This window comes from Apodemus sylvaticus, chromosome 7 (genome assembly GCF_947179515.1).
Source record: "Apodemus sylvaticus chromosome 7, mApoSyl1.1, whole genome shotgun sequence".
Classification (NCBI taxonomy): domain Eukaryota; kingdom Metazoa; phylum Chordata; class Mammalia; order Rodentia; family Muridae; genus Apodemus; species Apodemus sylvaticus.
Window position 1 is genome coordinate 78,977,550 of NC_067478.1, and position 14,875 is coordinate 78,992,424.

Here is a 14,875-nt window from a genome sequence, read left to right on the forward strand (position 1 = left end):
TGTGGGAGACGCGTTGAAAGATGATAGGAAAGGGTTTTCACAGAGCTTATGCATTGTTTGTGGAGTGACCCAAACCTCAGTGGCTTCAAATATAAATATTTTATTACTTTACATAGTTGATTAGAGTCAGGAATCCACAGACTGCTTCACAAATGGCACTAGTTCAGAGTCTGTCACGGGACTGCCTTCAATGTACCAGCTGGGATTTCTCTTAGCTGGGAGTTCGACAGAGTTGAAAGATATTTCTGTTTCTCTCTTCCTCTCTCTTTCCTCCCACCATGTGTGTGTGTGTGCACATGCACACACGAGCATGTATGTTTATAGGTGTGCGCAGAGGAAAATTTGTATGACATTCTGGAAGTATCTGTCTCTTGAAACGGTATCTCACTGGCCAGGAGCTGACCAATCAGTATAGACTGCCTGTCCAGCAGGACCCATCTCTGACTCCCTATCACTGATATTAGAAGTGTGTACTACCAATCACACACAATTTTTAAATGGGCTCTGGGGTCAAACTAAGTTCCCCATGTCTGCAAGCCATGGACTTTACTGACTGAACTATAATCCCAGCCCTGTGGAAGATCTACTTTAGAGCTAGAAAAACAAAAACAGAAATTAAACTAGAGTTTTGGTGGAAAACCCAGTTCTTAGGTTTACTTTATTTACTTTATTCTCAAAGAAGTGATTCATGCCTCTGTTGGCAGACCCCAGGTCCTCGCTATTTACTGGCCAGACATATCAGGTCCTTATGACATGAGCCTTTCTAAGAGGCTGCTTGAGCATTCGCAGATAAGGCAGCTGGATTCTACAGTAAAAGAATGGGGGAGGGAGGAATAGGAGAAAAAGGGTGAGGAGGAGGAGGAAGAGGAGGAGGAGGAAGAGAAGGAGGAGGAGGAGAAGAAGAAGAAGAAGAAGAAGAAGAAGAAGAAGAAGAAGAAGAAGAAGAAGAAGAAGAAGAAGAAGAAGAAGAAGAAGAAGAAGAAGAAATGACCTTATCACTGCCCGCATGGAATTGCTAGATACAGATCCCAAAGTGAGGAGACAGTTTCTACTTTCTAAGGGACAAGAGTTCATGGGTATTCTTTAAACCAACACCAGAAATCTGTAGAACAGAGAAGACCAATAGGAGGACAATGGAGAACTCTCTAAGGACAAGCAGAACAGAGTCAATCTGCCCTGGAACCAGAACCAGAACACGAAGGTTTTAGAATCCAGGGGTCAGCAAACACCTCTGGGCATGCAGTGTTATAAAGAGGTAGGGTGTTAGAAAAACAGGTGCCACTTCTTTAAAAAGTGGTAGAAAGCAAGGTGTGCGCCATGTAGACACCTTTGAACACAATGGGTATAGAGAAGAGAAGGAAACAAAAAGCATTTGGGCCGAAGGCCATGAAGGAGGAATGACAACCTTTAGAACTCATGAATGCAGCCCACCTGTTACCACGGCCATATGGGTGAGCCTCGTTGTGGCACGACCCTGAGGACCACACCTCCTGAGGGCTTCCTGCTGTTATGGAGTTCTGCTTTGCTTCCAGTCCCTCGCTGGGCAGAATCTCTGACACTCAACAACAATCATGCTTGCTCTCTTTCAGACCTTGCTGCTGGAGCAGATTAATGATTCAATCACCACCCTAGAGAAGAACTTAGAGATGTAGATTGTCAGCAATGACTACCACCATTTGACGGCATTTGGAAAAATAACATTGTTAGTGAAGCTAGACTAAGATGTTTTTGCTAGTGGCACTGATGTAGAAAATCTTAGGGAACAATTTGAAGCTCAGAAAGGCGCACACTTATTAGTTAAGCTAGGGACCTCTTATGGTCAGGGACCAAGAACAATGGCAGAACTGGCTAAGGTGACTCTCACTGAGGCTGAACTCGTCATTGATTTCTTATACTCATTTCTGCCTTCAACTTCCTGACATTTAAGAATTGCTGTTAAGTAGATATGCATTCTGATGATATAAAGTAGATATGGCTGATTTTTATATAAAAGTTTTTAGATTTGTGATTTTTTTTTAAAAAAAAAGTCTTTATAAGACTACTTTTAAAAATAAATAATAAAATCATTACTCCTCTCATTGTAACCGCAAATTGCTGCCTGCCAGTAAGAGAAACTGGCTGAGAAAGCGAACTCGCTTGCCTGCACTTCCTTAACCCATAACAAGTTGCTTAGCTACAAATGTATGTGGGTTCTTGGGGATAATTTGTTTTCTTTACCCTGTACTACGTAATGTTTTTTTCTTGTAAAGGTATTGATGAACCTACTGTTTTTTCATAGTCATTCACTAGAAGAGAATCACATTTTAATTTTATACTGCTTGAAAGATTTTGCTGGGATATATAAGCTATGGAAGAAAAAATAAAGTGTGGGTTGGAATATTGTTCCTTCAACAATCTGTATGTATGTAAAGCTTGTCTGGGTGTGTGCTGGAGCTTGTTTCATCCAACAGTTGTGTGTACATATGTATGTATGTGTACGTATGAAATGCTTGGAGCCCTTGCTAGAGCTCTGCTCTAGCCATTCCATGTGTGTGCATATGCCTGTCAGTAGGACTGTATGCATCTAAGTATGTATTTGTATGTATGAAGTTATTGGAGTCTATTTTTGTTTCATCTACTCAGTGTGTGTGTGTGTGTGTGTGTGTGTGTATGAATTTTCTCTCTTCCTTTTCTCAGTGGTCCTAAGGAGTTAAGTTCAGAGTTTCTCACTGGCCACAGGGAAGTGCCAGTCCCAGCAAATTAAGCTTTGAAAATAGTCTGTTAAGTAATTTCTCTAATCGCCGGCTGCTATTGGTAGTAGCCCCTGTCGGTGTCTGGACTGACCCCCATCAGCAGCTCTAAACGCTGACCCCAATGCTACATACCTGGGTTTACCCACTCCATGGTCATTAAGGTTGGTAATTGGCAATTTGGTTAGGATTGGAGGAGACAAGAGAGTGGGAGCAAGAGCTAGAGGGAGAAGCTAGCTCCCAGAAGCATGGGCCTATGGGTTCCTCACAGGAACCTCACAGTCTTTAGATGTGAGAGACCAGCCTCTTTTACAAATCTCACACCATAATGATAGTTCATGGGGAGGCAGGTGAATGCTGACCTGGGCCCCAAGGAGTGAGTCCTAAGAAGGGATTGTGTGTGCTTTATGAGAAGGATGAGGCTGCAAGATGAGGTTTGGAAGTGGCACAAACTCCATAGGAAGACAGAGGGGGTGTGCATGCGTGTGTGTGTGTGTGGGGGGGGTGTCAGATCCTAAGTGATGCCGGGGATGTAGTTGTGGGAGTCAGCCTGGGGACTGCTAATGGCCGCCAAAAGAGGTGCTCCTGCACACAACCCGAGCAGAGAGTCAGCAAGAAAATGCTGGACTAACCACTGGTGTTAGAGATTGTGAACCCAAAGTCAGGTAGTGTCCCTGAGGCAGAATTCTAGAAAAGTCATGGTGTTGAAGCCAAAGTGACTGACGTCCAAGTTCCTGATAAAAGACAGATCTGACCATCAACCCTCACTCTCCTTTTCAGTGAGCTGGAGAAGCCACTGCTCAGATAGCTCATAAACCAGACAATACCAGACTGTTACATACATAATTTGATCTCACTCTAACGAAAATTCCGTGAGATGTTATGATCTTATACCAATAAAGTTTTGACTGTTTAGAATGCAAAGCTCCAAATAGCAGTGGCTAAAGCACATAAAGGTTTATTCTTCCACAGGCGAGAAGCTCAGACAGAGCAAGGCAGCCCAGGGCTGGTGTGGAGTATCTTCAGACTCATCAGGGCCACCGTGACCTTATCATTCAGACTTTTTCAGCTTTTATTATTCTCCTATTCCTCTTCTAGTCCAAAGGGGACACAAAGGTCTAGCTAGGACACTGAAGTTCTGAACCGTGAGGAGGAGAGAGAAAACAACTCATTTTCTGGTCAAAGTAGCCTTTTGAGTATTCTTCCTGGGAGACGTACATAGTATTGTACTGCTGGGTGCCACCCATCTGTCTCTGTCTCTGTCTCTCTCTCTCTGTGTCTCCGTTTCTCTCTTTGTCTCTGTTTCTCTCTCTGTCTTTGTCTCTCTCTGCCTCTGTTTCTCTCTGTGTCTCTGTGTCTCTGTCTCTGTCTCTGTCTCTCTGTCTCTCTCTCTCTCTCTGTCTCTCTGTCTCTCTGTCTCTCTCTGTCTCTCTGTCCTCTTTTCTCCTCCTCCTGGTCCTGGTAACTCAAACTGCACCTTTCTCTATCTCCCCCCAACCCCCCAGTAATTAATGGTCACCAGTTTTATTTAACCAATAGTTGTAAATTGGAAAGCCAAGGTTTACACAACAAAGGCAGGCATAGGTGAAGATTAGCTCTTCTTGGAGCAACCAGATTCTGGGGGTACAGAATTCAGCATTTGAATACAAGCAGCACCAGATCAATGCCTTCTAGCATAGTGTAGTACATTCTGCTGTTCCAGGTGGGTTTTTCTCAGCTAAGCCTTTCCTGTGTCTTTCTAGGATGACTGTCTTAGAAATGTGGGGTGTTGAAAGGATCAGGCCTACCCTGTTTACCTAACAGCCAGGTAGGTGCTTGACCCTGAACCTTTAAGCCACTCTTCCATCAAAGATACACCTGACTTTTTACATCCAATCAGCCTGCCTTGGATAATTTTACATGCCATTGGAAGACCATTTTTGAATGGTTTTGAACACAGGTTCCCAGTTTTAATCTGTGCATTCTATCTCAATTGACAGATCTTTTCCTAAAGCACCTCTTTTAATCCCTCTAAACCTTCATTAGCTGTGAGCCTGTAATTAGCATTTCTGTGTACTGCAGTCCCCTCTATTGAGGCTGCACCAACCATCAGGAAAGAGTCTGTGCACTCATTTCCTTGACCTTGGACTATGATGATCCCTGCGTTTTCTGCTTTAAAATGATGGAAATTTGGTTCTGGAGTTGGGATCTCCAAAGATATCTACATGAATGTTTTCACAGTGGGTTTTGTGGGAAGAATTTGCTGATGGCGGTATAGGCTGTGGAGTGTCAGACAAGGTAACCACTGTCCCACATCTAGATCAGAGCCTCCACACGTGGGTCAAGCCTTGTATGTAGAGACCTCCCCACCCCAGGGGCTTGGATAGAATAATGTTTTCTCTATAAATGTTTTTAAAGGAAGAAAGCTGAAAGCTCCTCTAACCTCTCCACTTCCTCTAGCCTTCTGCATCAGCAGGACACCAGTCTTAACCTAGAGCTTAATCTCTAGTTCAATGGTGCTACTTTGCAGCGGTTCTGGGCACCTACTGGCTAATCACTAGGGACATCTGTATGTGCCATTGTTCATGGTCCCTGCTCTCTGTTGTGTAACCATGCCTCCTTGAAAGCAGAGGGTGATGCATTCCAAAGAAGTTCAGTAACTTCTCATCCATTACTCTCAAAGCTTCACCCACATCCCCCTGGCACTTCCTGGCCTTCCAGAAAGATTTCTGCTGCCTCTTAGGGAGCATTCCTGCTGGCTTTGTCTGGTTGCCAGAGTGCACTCTATTTGCCACAGAAATGTGAGGGTGAGCGGCTGAAGAGGAGGACCCCCAACTTCTTCCATCCTTAGGTGGGGCAATTTTGAGTCTCAAAAGATCAGGATCATCATTCAGTAACTGTGTGACAGTTTTGTGTATTACACTCTTCTTTTTTCTAAAGCAAAGTAACATCTAGTCTGAGAGGCTTGCTGCAACTCTAAGTGAACTAGCCCACATGCTATGACATGAACATGCAATGTCCTTTACAGGCTTACAGGCTGTCTCAGTCAGGACTTCTATTCCAGCACAAACATTATGACCGAGAAGCAATGGTCATAATGTTTGGGGAGTAAAGGGTTTATTCAGCTTACACTTCCACATTGCTGTTCATGACAAAAGGAAACTCAAGGACTGGAACTCAAGCAGTCAGGAAGCAGGAGCTGATGCAGAAGCCATGGAGGGATGTTTTTTACTGGCTTGCTTCCCCTAACTTGCTCAGCTTACTTTCTTAGCGAACCCAAGACCACCAACCCAGGGATGGTACAACCTACAAGGGGCCCTTCTCCCCTTGATCACTAACTGAGAAAATGACTTACAGCTGGATCTCAGCATTTTCTCAACTGAAGCTTCATTCTCTGTGGTAACCCCAGCTTGTGTCAACTTGACACAAAACCAGCCAGTACATAGGCTTTACAGTTCCTAAATAGTGGAGCCATCTTGGGAGCTGAAGACACTTTCAGGGAGTATTGTGGAGTGGGAGGAAGTGGGCCTTGAGGAGAAGGCCTTGAGGCTTACAGCGTTACCCTTCTTCAAGTCTTTCCTCTGCTTCCTCTCCTGCCCAGATGTAAGTACTCTCCCTCCGCCACAGAGCCACCTGCTGCCTCGCTCTCCTTGCTCTGATGGAATCTATCTCTTCAAACCATGAGCTGAAATAAGTCCTTCCTACTTTAAGTTGCCTCCTGCCAAATATTTGTGCCAGCAAGCTGCTGACACAGCTCTAATCACAGTCCCCATCTCGGGCACTGCCTTTCCTCCGCAGGGCAACAGTCCCTTCCTATGCTGGTCTTGGTGTGTCGTTCTTGCCTTTGAGTCTCAAGGCAGAGTTTTCCGTGTCTGCCTTCTAACTATCTCTTCCACCCATTGACATTCTCTACCCTTTACAGTGTTACAGGTCCCCCCCACCCCGTTTTCTTCGAGACCTAGGGACTCCCATCTACCTTCTTCCTATCAATCAACTTCATATTTATTTACCTTATACAATTTGTGTGATCATATTAACCCATGGGCATCTCTCTCTCTCTCTCTCTCTCTCTCTCTCTCTCTCTCTCTCTCACACACACACACACACACACACACACACACGAACTTACACATTTACATGTTGGTTGTGTAGCTTGAGACACATTTCCCATCTCTCTTCACCTGGATAGGATTTATTAGTTACTAGATGCAAGTTTGGATAGTTCTTCCTCCAGGAAGGCTTTTCTGGATGCCTGCTAGATCAAATTTTCCTCTTTTTTGCTCCTTTACCACTGTCTTAATTGGAGATTTTATTATTGTAAAGCCACAGCATCATGAACATGACAACTTTTATTAAGGAAAACTTTTACTTGGGGCTTACAGTTCAGAGGTTTAGTCCACTATCACCATGGCAGGAAGCATGGCAGCATGCAGGTAGACACGGTGCTGGAGAAGGAGCTGAGAGGTCTACACCTGGATCCACCTACAGCAGGATGTGAACCGTGAACTACTAGGCCTGGTTTAAGCTTCTGAGACTTCAAAGCCCACCACCAGTGACACACTTCCAACAAGGCCATATCTACTAATAGTGCCACTCCCTCTGGACCTATGGGAGCCACTTTTATTCAAAGCACAACAAACACCATAGTATATACTCCAAAATCATTAGTTATCACTCCAGAAAATGAACTATTCAGTTCTCTCAGTAGATGGCAAAGTCTCAAACAGCAAAGTCAGAGTCTACTTCGTCTTTGCATCTCCAGAATCCAGCATGGTATTTGGCATATAATTTATATTCAACATATTTTTTCATTTTCATTTGAACTGTTGTGTAGGGAGATAGAAAGGCCTGCAGAGGAGGCAGAATAAGACATGTCGTAATATTGGCCATTAAACTGAGGTGACAGTCTAGCTTGCTGTCCAGGCCTATGAGCTCAAACACAAGCATACACTCCCTCCTTCAGCCCTTTGTCACACATCCCACCTCCTTGGGGTTTATTCCGATTTGTTTATAGGCAGTTTCTGGCTTTCAGTATGTGTCATTGCTGCTACTGGTGCTGTAGAGACATTTACTGTCACCTTTTTAGCCAGGAGTCTCTACATGGTTCCCAGAGGTCGCAGACAGCTCCAGGGCTCACAGTAGATAAACAGATGATCTGTGGACTGAGGACTGTGGAAGAATATTTGGACCTCAATATTTGGAACTCAAGAAACCCCAATCAGACCAGCTCTCTGCCTGTTGTTGAACACACTGTTTATTGTTCTGGTCTCTGGGTTTGGAAATGTCAAGCAAGCAGACATTTTCAGGCCTCTTGGCTTCATTACATGGTCCAGAAAACCACTGTGGCCACAGAGCGTGCTTGGAAGAGCCTCCATTCTTGGGCTGTCTCTGCAGTTTTGGGACACCATAAGCCACTTGTTTTTCTGATCTCAGAACATTGCCCAGGAGTCATGGAGAGGTCAAGTCTGATTGGCAGCAGGCTGCTGGGGCAGAGCAAAGCCACACATGCCCTGAAGTCCCTATGGTACATGGGCTGGGTATCTAGCAGTCTACTGACAGGGATAGACAGGTAGGCCTTCAGCCCTATCCTCTCCCCTAATCAAAACCTTATTCAATGGCTGACTCCAGTTCAGACCCTAAAGGTCTGGAATCATGCTTTTGCTTTTTTATGTATTACATATAATGTTTTTCAGAAATCCTATTGAGAGACTATATGTGGTATAGGCAACAAAATGATAAACAAATTGTGGTAGTCTCTTTCCTCAAGTATTCATCCTCAAGTTGGACAGGGGGTGTGGAGAGAGAGAGAGAGAGAGAGAGAGAGAGAGAGAGAGAGACAGAGACAGAGAGGCAGAGAGAGACAGAGACAGAGACAGAGACAGAGATAGCACAAAATAAGGATGAGTGGTTAGTGCTCCACCATAGCTTATAGAAGAGGGCCTTGTCTAGGTGTGGACCACCTTTACTGCATCCTGAAGTAGAGAAGGGATTCAGCAGGTGGTCAACCCTTCCATGGAAACATTAGATAATCAACTGCTTGGTGCTCCCAACTCTACCCTTCGCCCTCAATAGATAGAAACCTATGGCTGGAGATGGAGGGAGTCCAGCATCTTTATATGAGAATGCCTTTCTTCCTCTTGACTACTTAGCCTTCTAGAAGATTTCAGGCTGTTAAAGAGTTCACATTGGTCTTCTCTATAATCCTAAGGGTTTGGCAGAAAGCAGACAGATCCAAAACAAATAACAAAAACAATAACAACAAACAAACAAACAAAAACAAACAAAAACAAAAAACCCAACCAACCAACCAAACTAACAAAAACAACACCCCCTATTTGCTCCTCTTAAATTCCAAAGTCTGGAACACTAGAGACAGTGATGAAGGGAGTTCGGCCTCTTAATACGGTCGTGGCATGGGGGAGGTGCTCTTTAAAGGCTGCAGCCTACACAAGGGAGGGCTGGAAGCAGTGGCTGCAAACAGGCCCTTGTCATGAGGCTGAAGAAGCCAGCCGGGCTGTAATTAGCAGGACCTGTAATTGTAGCATAAATAAGAACCGAGGCGCTGACAACTATTGTTATTGAAATGTCATGTTTTGAATGCAAAAATACAGTGAAAATGTAGGGAAGCTGGGTGATATTAATGTATGCAAATATACTTTAATTAAAGCTCAGCTACCACTGGCTTTAAGTAAGGGGCTTGATTTAAATACTTAAGCAAATATTATAATGACTCATATGACAGGCGGCATAGATGGTTTGTGACACCCAAACAAAACTAGGGGAAAAAAAAATCAACTCCCAGACCTCTGTGTGTGTGTGTGTGTGTGAGGTGTTGGACTTGGCAAAGCAGAAGGCCCTCCCAGACTGCAGATTAGCTAAACTGACCTCTGGGGATTAGGAGTTTGTCATGGCCTTCAGTGATACTGACTGGAGGAATGGCTTCATATGACCAGAATGTTCTGTTGACTGATAGCCTTCTTGGTTTCTCTTCACTGTGCCACCTAAGGCTGCAAGTCCCTCGAATTCAACTTCCAGTTTCTCTGTTCTTGGCTCTGGGTTCTGAGTATGCGTAGTTCTCAATGTATATTTGTTAAGACGATTTGTCTCTGTGTTTGTGACTCCAGAATGATATTCGCTGAGGAAATCCAACAACTGCTGATGGATATCAAGGTCTGTGTTCTCTCTGGCACACTGATAACACCTCTTTGTAAATGCATACATAGTCTTGGTCTGTGTGCTGCCAGATTTCCAGCAGCCAACCTTCACACACAGAGCGAGTCAGCATTACAGCTTCCTGTGGAGGATGTCTGCTCATTAGTGCAGGCCTCGCCACGTCAGTCAGCAAGGGCAGTGCTCGAGGACTTAGAGCCTCACTCTGACATTCAGTTTTGTGAAATTCAAATGTGTCTATGGGAAGTCACACAGTTTTCTAGGGTATAGTAAGTGGGGATCTTTTCAATGAAGGGAGAGTCAGTCCAAATACAGACATATCTGAAGTTAATGGAAGATGTGTAACAGAGCCTCAATCTAAAGCAGTTTACTAATTCCTAATGTCGAAAACATTATAAATATCCAGTCATAAGGAATATAAAATGTTTAGCAATTTGATGTCACGTTCTAAGACCCCTCAAGAGAAACCCTTCAGTTCTTCCTTTGACGATCCCTTTAGAGCAAACCTGCCAGTCGCAAATCTGATGTTTTCCTCTTACCTTTTGCTTATTTATTTATTCAGCATGTATCTTTGCCTGTCTGTGCCTGCATGTTCATGTGTATGCAGGTGCACATCCATGTGTTGCATGTGTGTATGGAGACCAGGGAACAACCTCAGGTGTCTTTCCCCTTGGGTTTTCAAGACAGGATCTCTCACTGGCCTACAGTTCCCCAAGTTATCCACACAGTGGGCCCCGGGAACCTGCCCATCTCTGCCTTCTCAAAGCTGGGATCACAAGTGTATACCACCATGCTCGGCTCAGCTTTTCATTGTATTGTAGGCTCTGGGGATTAAGCTCAGGTTCCCATGCTCGTAAGCCAGGCACTTCACCAGCTGCAGCATCTCCTCAACTCTCAGCTTAACTTATGAAGAATATTTTTGCTGGCTACACAATACTATAGGAGGACATGGTGGTGACAGGGAACACTCCCTTTAATACTATGTCCTGAGCTGTTATCAATAAATCATAAGTGGGGGAGATTGGCTTCACTCGGTTTTAGTTTTCCTCAGAGGGGTTTGACCTGAAGTGTCATGGTTTGGAAATGAAATGTCTCCAGCAGGCTCAGGCTCTTGTATTCTTGCTTCCCTGTTGCTGGCACTGTGGCAGGAAGCTGCAGAACCTTTGGAGGTGGGGCCTGGCTAGAGGAAGTGGGTGTCCAGAAGGCGGGCCTTTACAGCCCTGTCTTGCTTCCAGTCCCCTCCCTCTTTGTTCTCCCGGTTCAGAAGAGATGTGGAGAGGCACAGAGTTCTAGGCACATGCTGCCATGGAGCCACCTGCTAACGTGCCCTCCTGCCATGATGGACTGTGTCCCCTCAAACCATGAGCTAAAATAAATCTTCCCTTAAGATGCATTGGCTAGATATTCACTCACAGCATAAAGCAAAACAACAAAACAAAACAAAAACAACAGCAGTAGCAGCAGCAATGACAACAACAACAAAAGAACAACTTTAAAATGGACCAAAGAGGCATCAACTTTGCATATAACACAACCACCTTGGGTCTCTGAGCTCTTAAATAGGTGTCTCCCAAGCCAGAAAAATCCAACTTCATTCGCTTCTCGCATCATAGCACATGTTTTTTCTGGTTCAAAGGAGGAAGTAGAGCCAACAAAATCCAGCAGCAGTTAGTTAGTTTATCTTTACAAGAGAGGAAAAAAATCAATTCCATGATGATTTGCTTACTCAAAAGTTGGCTGCTTTTTGAGATGGCAGCTCTTCCCTGCAATTTGCTCGGGGTTGAGCAAAGCTGTTGTGAGAAGCCTTGATTTGTTTGTATTTTATGTCTATGGCCAGAGGATGGGAGAACCTGAGGGAGAAAAATAAGAAGAAAGGAGAGAGTGGGACAATTGTAGGCTCAAATGCAAACCAAAGCAAACCTCCTTTCACATCTCATTTGTCAAAGAGCACGCAGCAGACGCACACGAGAGAAGTTAATCTCCCTCAAGGGAAATGGATTTAATTATAGCGCAATCTTGCCCCAAATATGAAAAATAATCCATGTGTGGAGCTTCACACACACACACACACACACACACACACACACACACAGCTAGGGCTTGTTGGAGACAGTTGACCTTTCAGTCAGAGCCCTGAATATTTATTATCAAAGGCTCAGAAGTATACTTGTGTGTGTGTGTGTGTGTGTGTGTGTGTGTGTTCTCCCCTCCACACTTTCAAAATTCTACATGGGATAATTCTGAACTGTGCGCATTTTACTGTTTCAATTAGCAAAGATTATTATTTGTTTTTCTTTCTTTCTAAGTGCTTTGGCAATCATTATGCCCATGATGACTGAGTTTTGTGGGCCACTTTTCTCATTTGCAGGCACTCCCTGAATGAAATACAATAATAAGCCATAATAAAATAAAGTTGGTTCATTGGAGAAGTCTAGCCTGCCCTAACAGAGCGACCATTAACGGTGGGCTGTAGGAGGGGATCAGAGAGTGGCCATCATAAATGGATCATCAGGCAAATGAACAAAGCATTTACGACTCAATGGTGGGAGAACGTCCTTTCCAATAACTTCCCTAATGCTACTGTAATTGGGGAAAGATCTACCATGGCACAGCTGTGCAGGCCATTATCTAAACAGCCACTCAGCTCCGCTAGCTGGGACAAGGCTTTCTACTGAGAGCCTTCTCTACAAGTCAGAGGTCCTGGTCAAGTAGGTGTGAGCATCCCAGGCAGCTGTGATCTCCCTCCACAGTGGATGCCTATAGAACGGCTAGAATTTGAAGTGGGGGATGGGAAAGCATACGACAAAGAGGTGCACCCAGGAAGGACTGTTTCTATAGAGCGTTCAGAAACCAACCTGGTTGGTTTGGTTCTCAGTGTCTTGATAAAGGGTGGCATTTCTACTCCAACAACCAAGACTTTAGGAATGAAATTGGGAAACACATTTAAAAAAAAAACAACTTGTAGATAGTTAGAAAATTATTACTACCTGCAGATAATTGCTACTCTTTATAATTTAAAAAGCAATTCCACAAATTCCACAGATATCCATGTGATCTTTGTATCAACACTGCAGGCAGATTTATTATTATTATTCTCATTTTTACAGCAGAGGAAGATCCCAGAGAAAGAAGAAATCTTACCCAAAAGCTTTAAAAATTCTATTACCTCTACCACCACCACCACCACCACCACCATAATCATCATCATATAAGTTCTCACTTTGTGGCCCTGGCTGGCCTAGGACTTGATATGTGGACTAGTCTGGCCTGGAACTCACAGAGATCTGCCTGATTTTGCCTCCAGAGTCCTGGAATTGAAGGCATGTGCCATCACATCTGGCCTAGTACCTGGAATTTGAACCCTGTTCTTTTCACCCAATGCCTAACACTTTTGCAGAATAAAGCCCTTTGTAAGTCATGTTCTTCTCCATAGCTCACAAACTCTTCTTTCTCCAGTGTTTCTCCTCTCCCCTAACACACCCAGCACCCTTGTCATGTTCAAATTGCTGGATGTTTCATGAATCTAGGTTAACTGAAGATGAATGAGTGAATTACATATTTAAAAAGCAGCCCTATAGTGTAAGTATGAAGTCCGAATTATGGGAGGAGATAGGAAAGACTAAGTCAGTATTAGCAAGGCGATTGTATTAGTTTCTTTACTTGTTGCTCTGACCAAGTATCTGACAAAAAGAACCTAAGGGAAGAAGGCTGTTTTAGATCAATGTTTGAAAGAATACTGCCTATTATTGTGGGAAAGGCCTGGTGACAAGAGTGTGGAGTGGTTGGTCCCATTGTATACACAGTCAGGAAGCAGGAAGAAGCGAATATTGCTACTCAGTTCTTTCTTTAATTTCATTTTTTAATGTGTCCAAGACTCCAACCCAAGGGATGATACCATCCATATTCAGGGAGGATCTTCTCTCCTCAGTTCCCCCTTTCTGAAAACATACTCAGACACAGGCATATCTAAACACAGTCAAGTTGACAGTGGAGATTCACCATATCATGAATGATGTAACAGAAGCAGAAACAGAAAACCTCTGGGAGGAAGTTCTGAGTGTGAGAAGAGTCCAGACTTCACATTTCCTAAATGTAGGACTGAGGAAGTTGAGCAGTGAGTTCTCCAGTTAGGAGGAAGATGCTGTGACCAGCCCTCCCCCTCCCTAGTCCCTGTGGACTCCCAGGGCTTGGAATCTAGATATCTGAGAAGTCATCTCTGTCAACTTCCTCTGATGTCCATGTCTTCAGTCTCCTATAGCCTGAAGTCCTGAGTGCTTATTTCGTCTGTTGATATAGTGACAAATTTAAAATCAGGGGCATGTGGAAGTATATGGGTCACAAGAACTCTGTTGGGATTCACCAAAGATTTAGCTCATCCTGTTTTCTGTTTACAAGGAAAAAAGTCAAAAGTAGTTTTTCCAAATATTCCCTATTTCTATTTCTATTCTATTTACATCTATATTTATTTTTTCTTCTTTAATCTTTTTTAATTGATATATTTTTTATTTACATTTCAAATGATTTCCCTACATCTATATTTATATATTACATTTTATATATGTAATATATGTAATCTATTTATATATTACATTTACATAATTACACAATATATGTAATATACTTATATATTAGATTTTTTATTTATATATTTACACTTATATTTATATATTACATCTATATTCTATTTACATTTATATTCAATATTCTATATTTACACAGGTAAGCTTTAAATCTCAGAAGGCCCCCCTAGTTTTGGTAATTGTAGTGGGAATATGTTATTCGGAGGTTGACTCAGCCCTTCTATTGCTCCCTGGGCAGAAGTCCTATTGCAAAGTACAATAACTTTATGCCAATGTAGCACCGTGTCAAAGTTGATCACTAACACTAGCTCAGTCAGGCTTCCTGACTTAATGAGTTTGTTTCCCAGCGTACTCTATCCAGCATGACTCCTGTCCCTTGCTTCCTTTGTCTCTGACAGCCTCTCTCTCCCTCTGTCT

At 43.4% G+C, this 14,875-nt stretch overlaps 1 long non-coding RNA gene across 1 annotated transcript in view; it reads left to right on the forward strand.

Annotated features, from left to right (window-relative positions):
- Nucleotides 1-2,702: 2,702 nt before the first annotated feature.
- LOC127689105 (uncharacterized) overlaps nucleotides 2,703-14,875 on the forward strand; it is a 167,394-nt gene continuing 155,221 nt past the window's right edge. The window contains exon 1 of the long non-coding RNA XR_007978835.1: nucleotides 2,703-2,893. This is a non-coding gene — a long non-coding RNA (uncharacterized LOC127689105). The remainder of the gene's footprint in view (nucleotides 2,894-14,875) is intronic.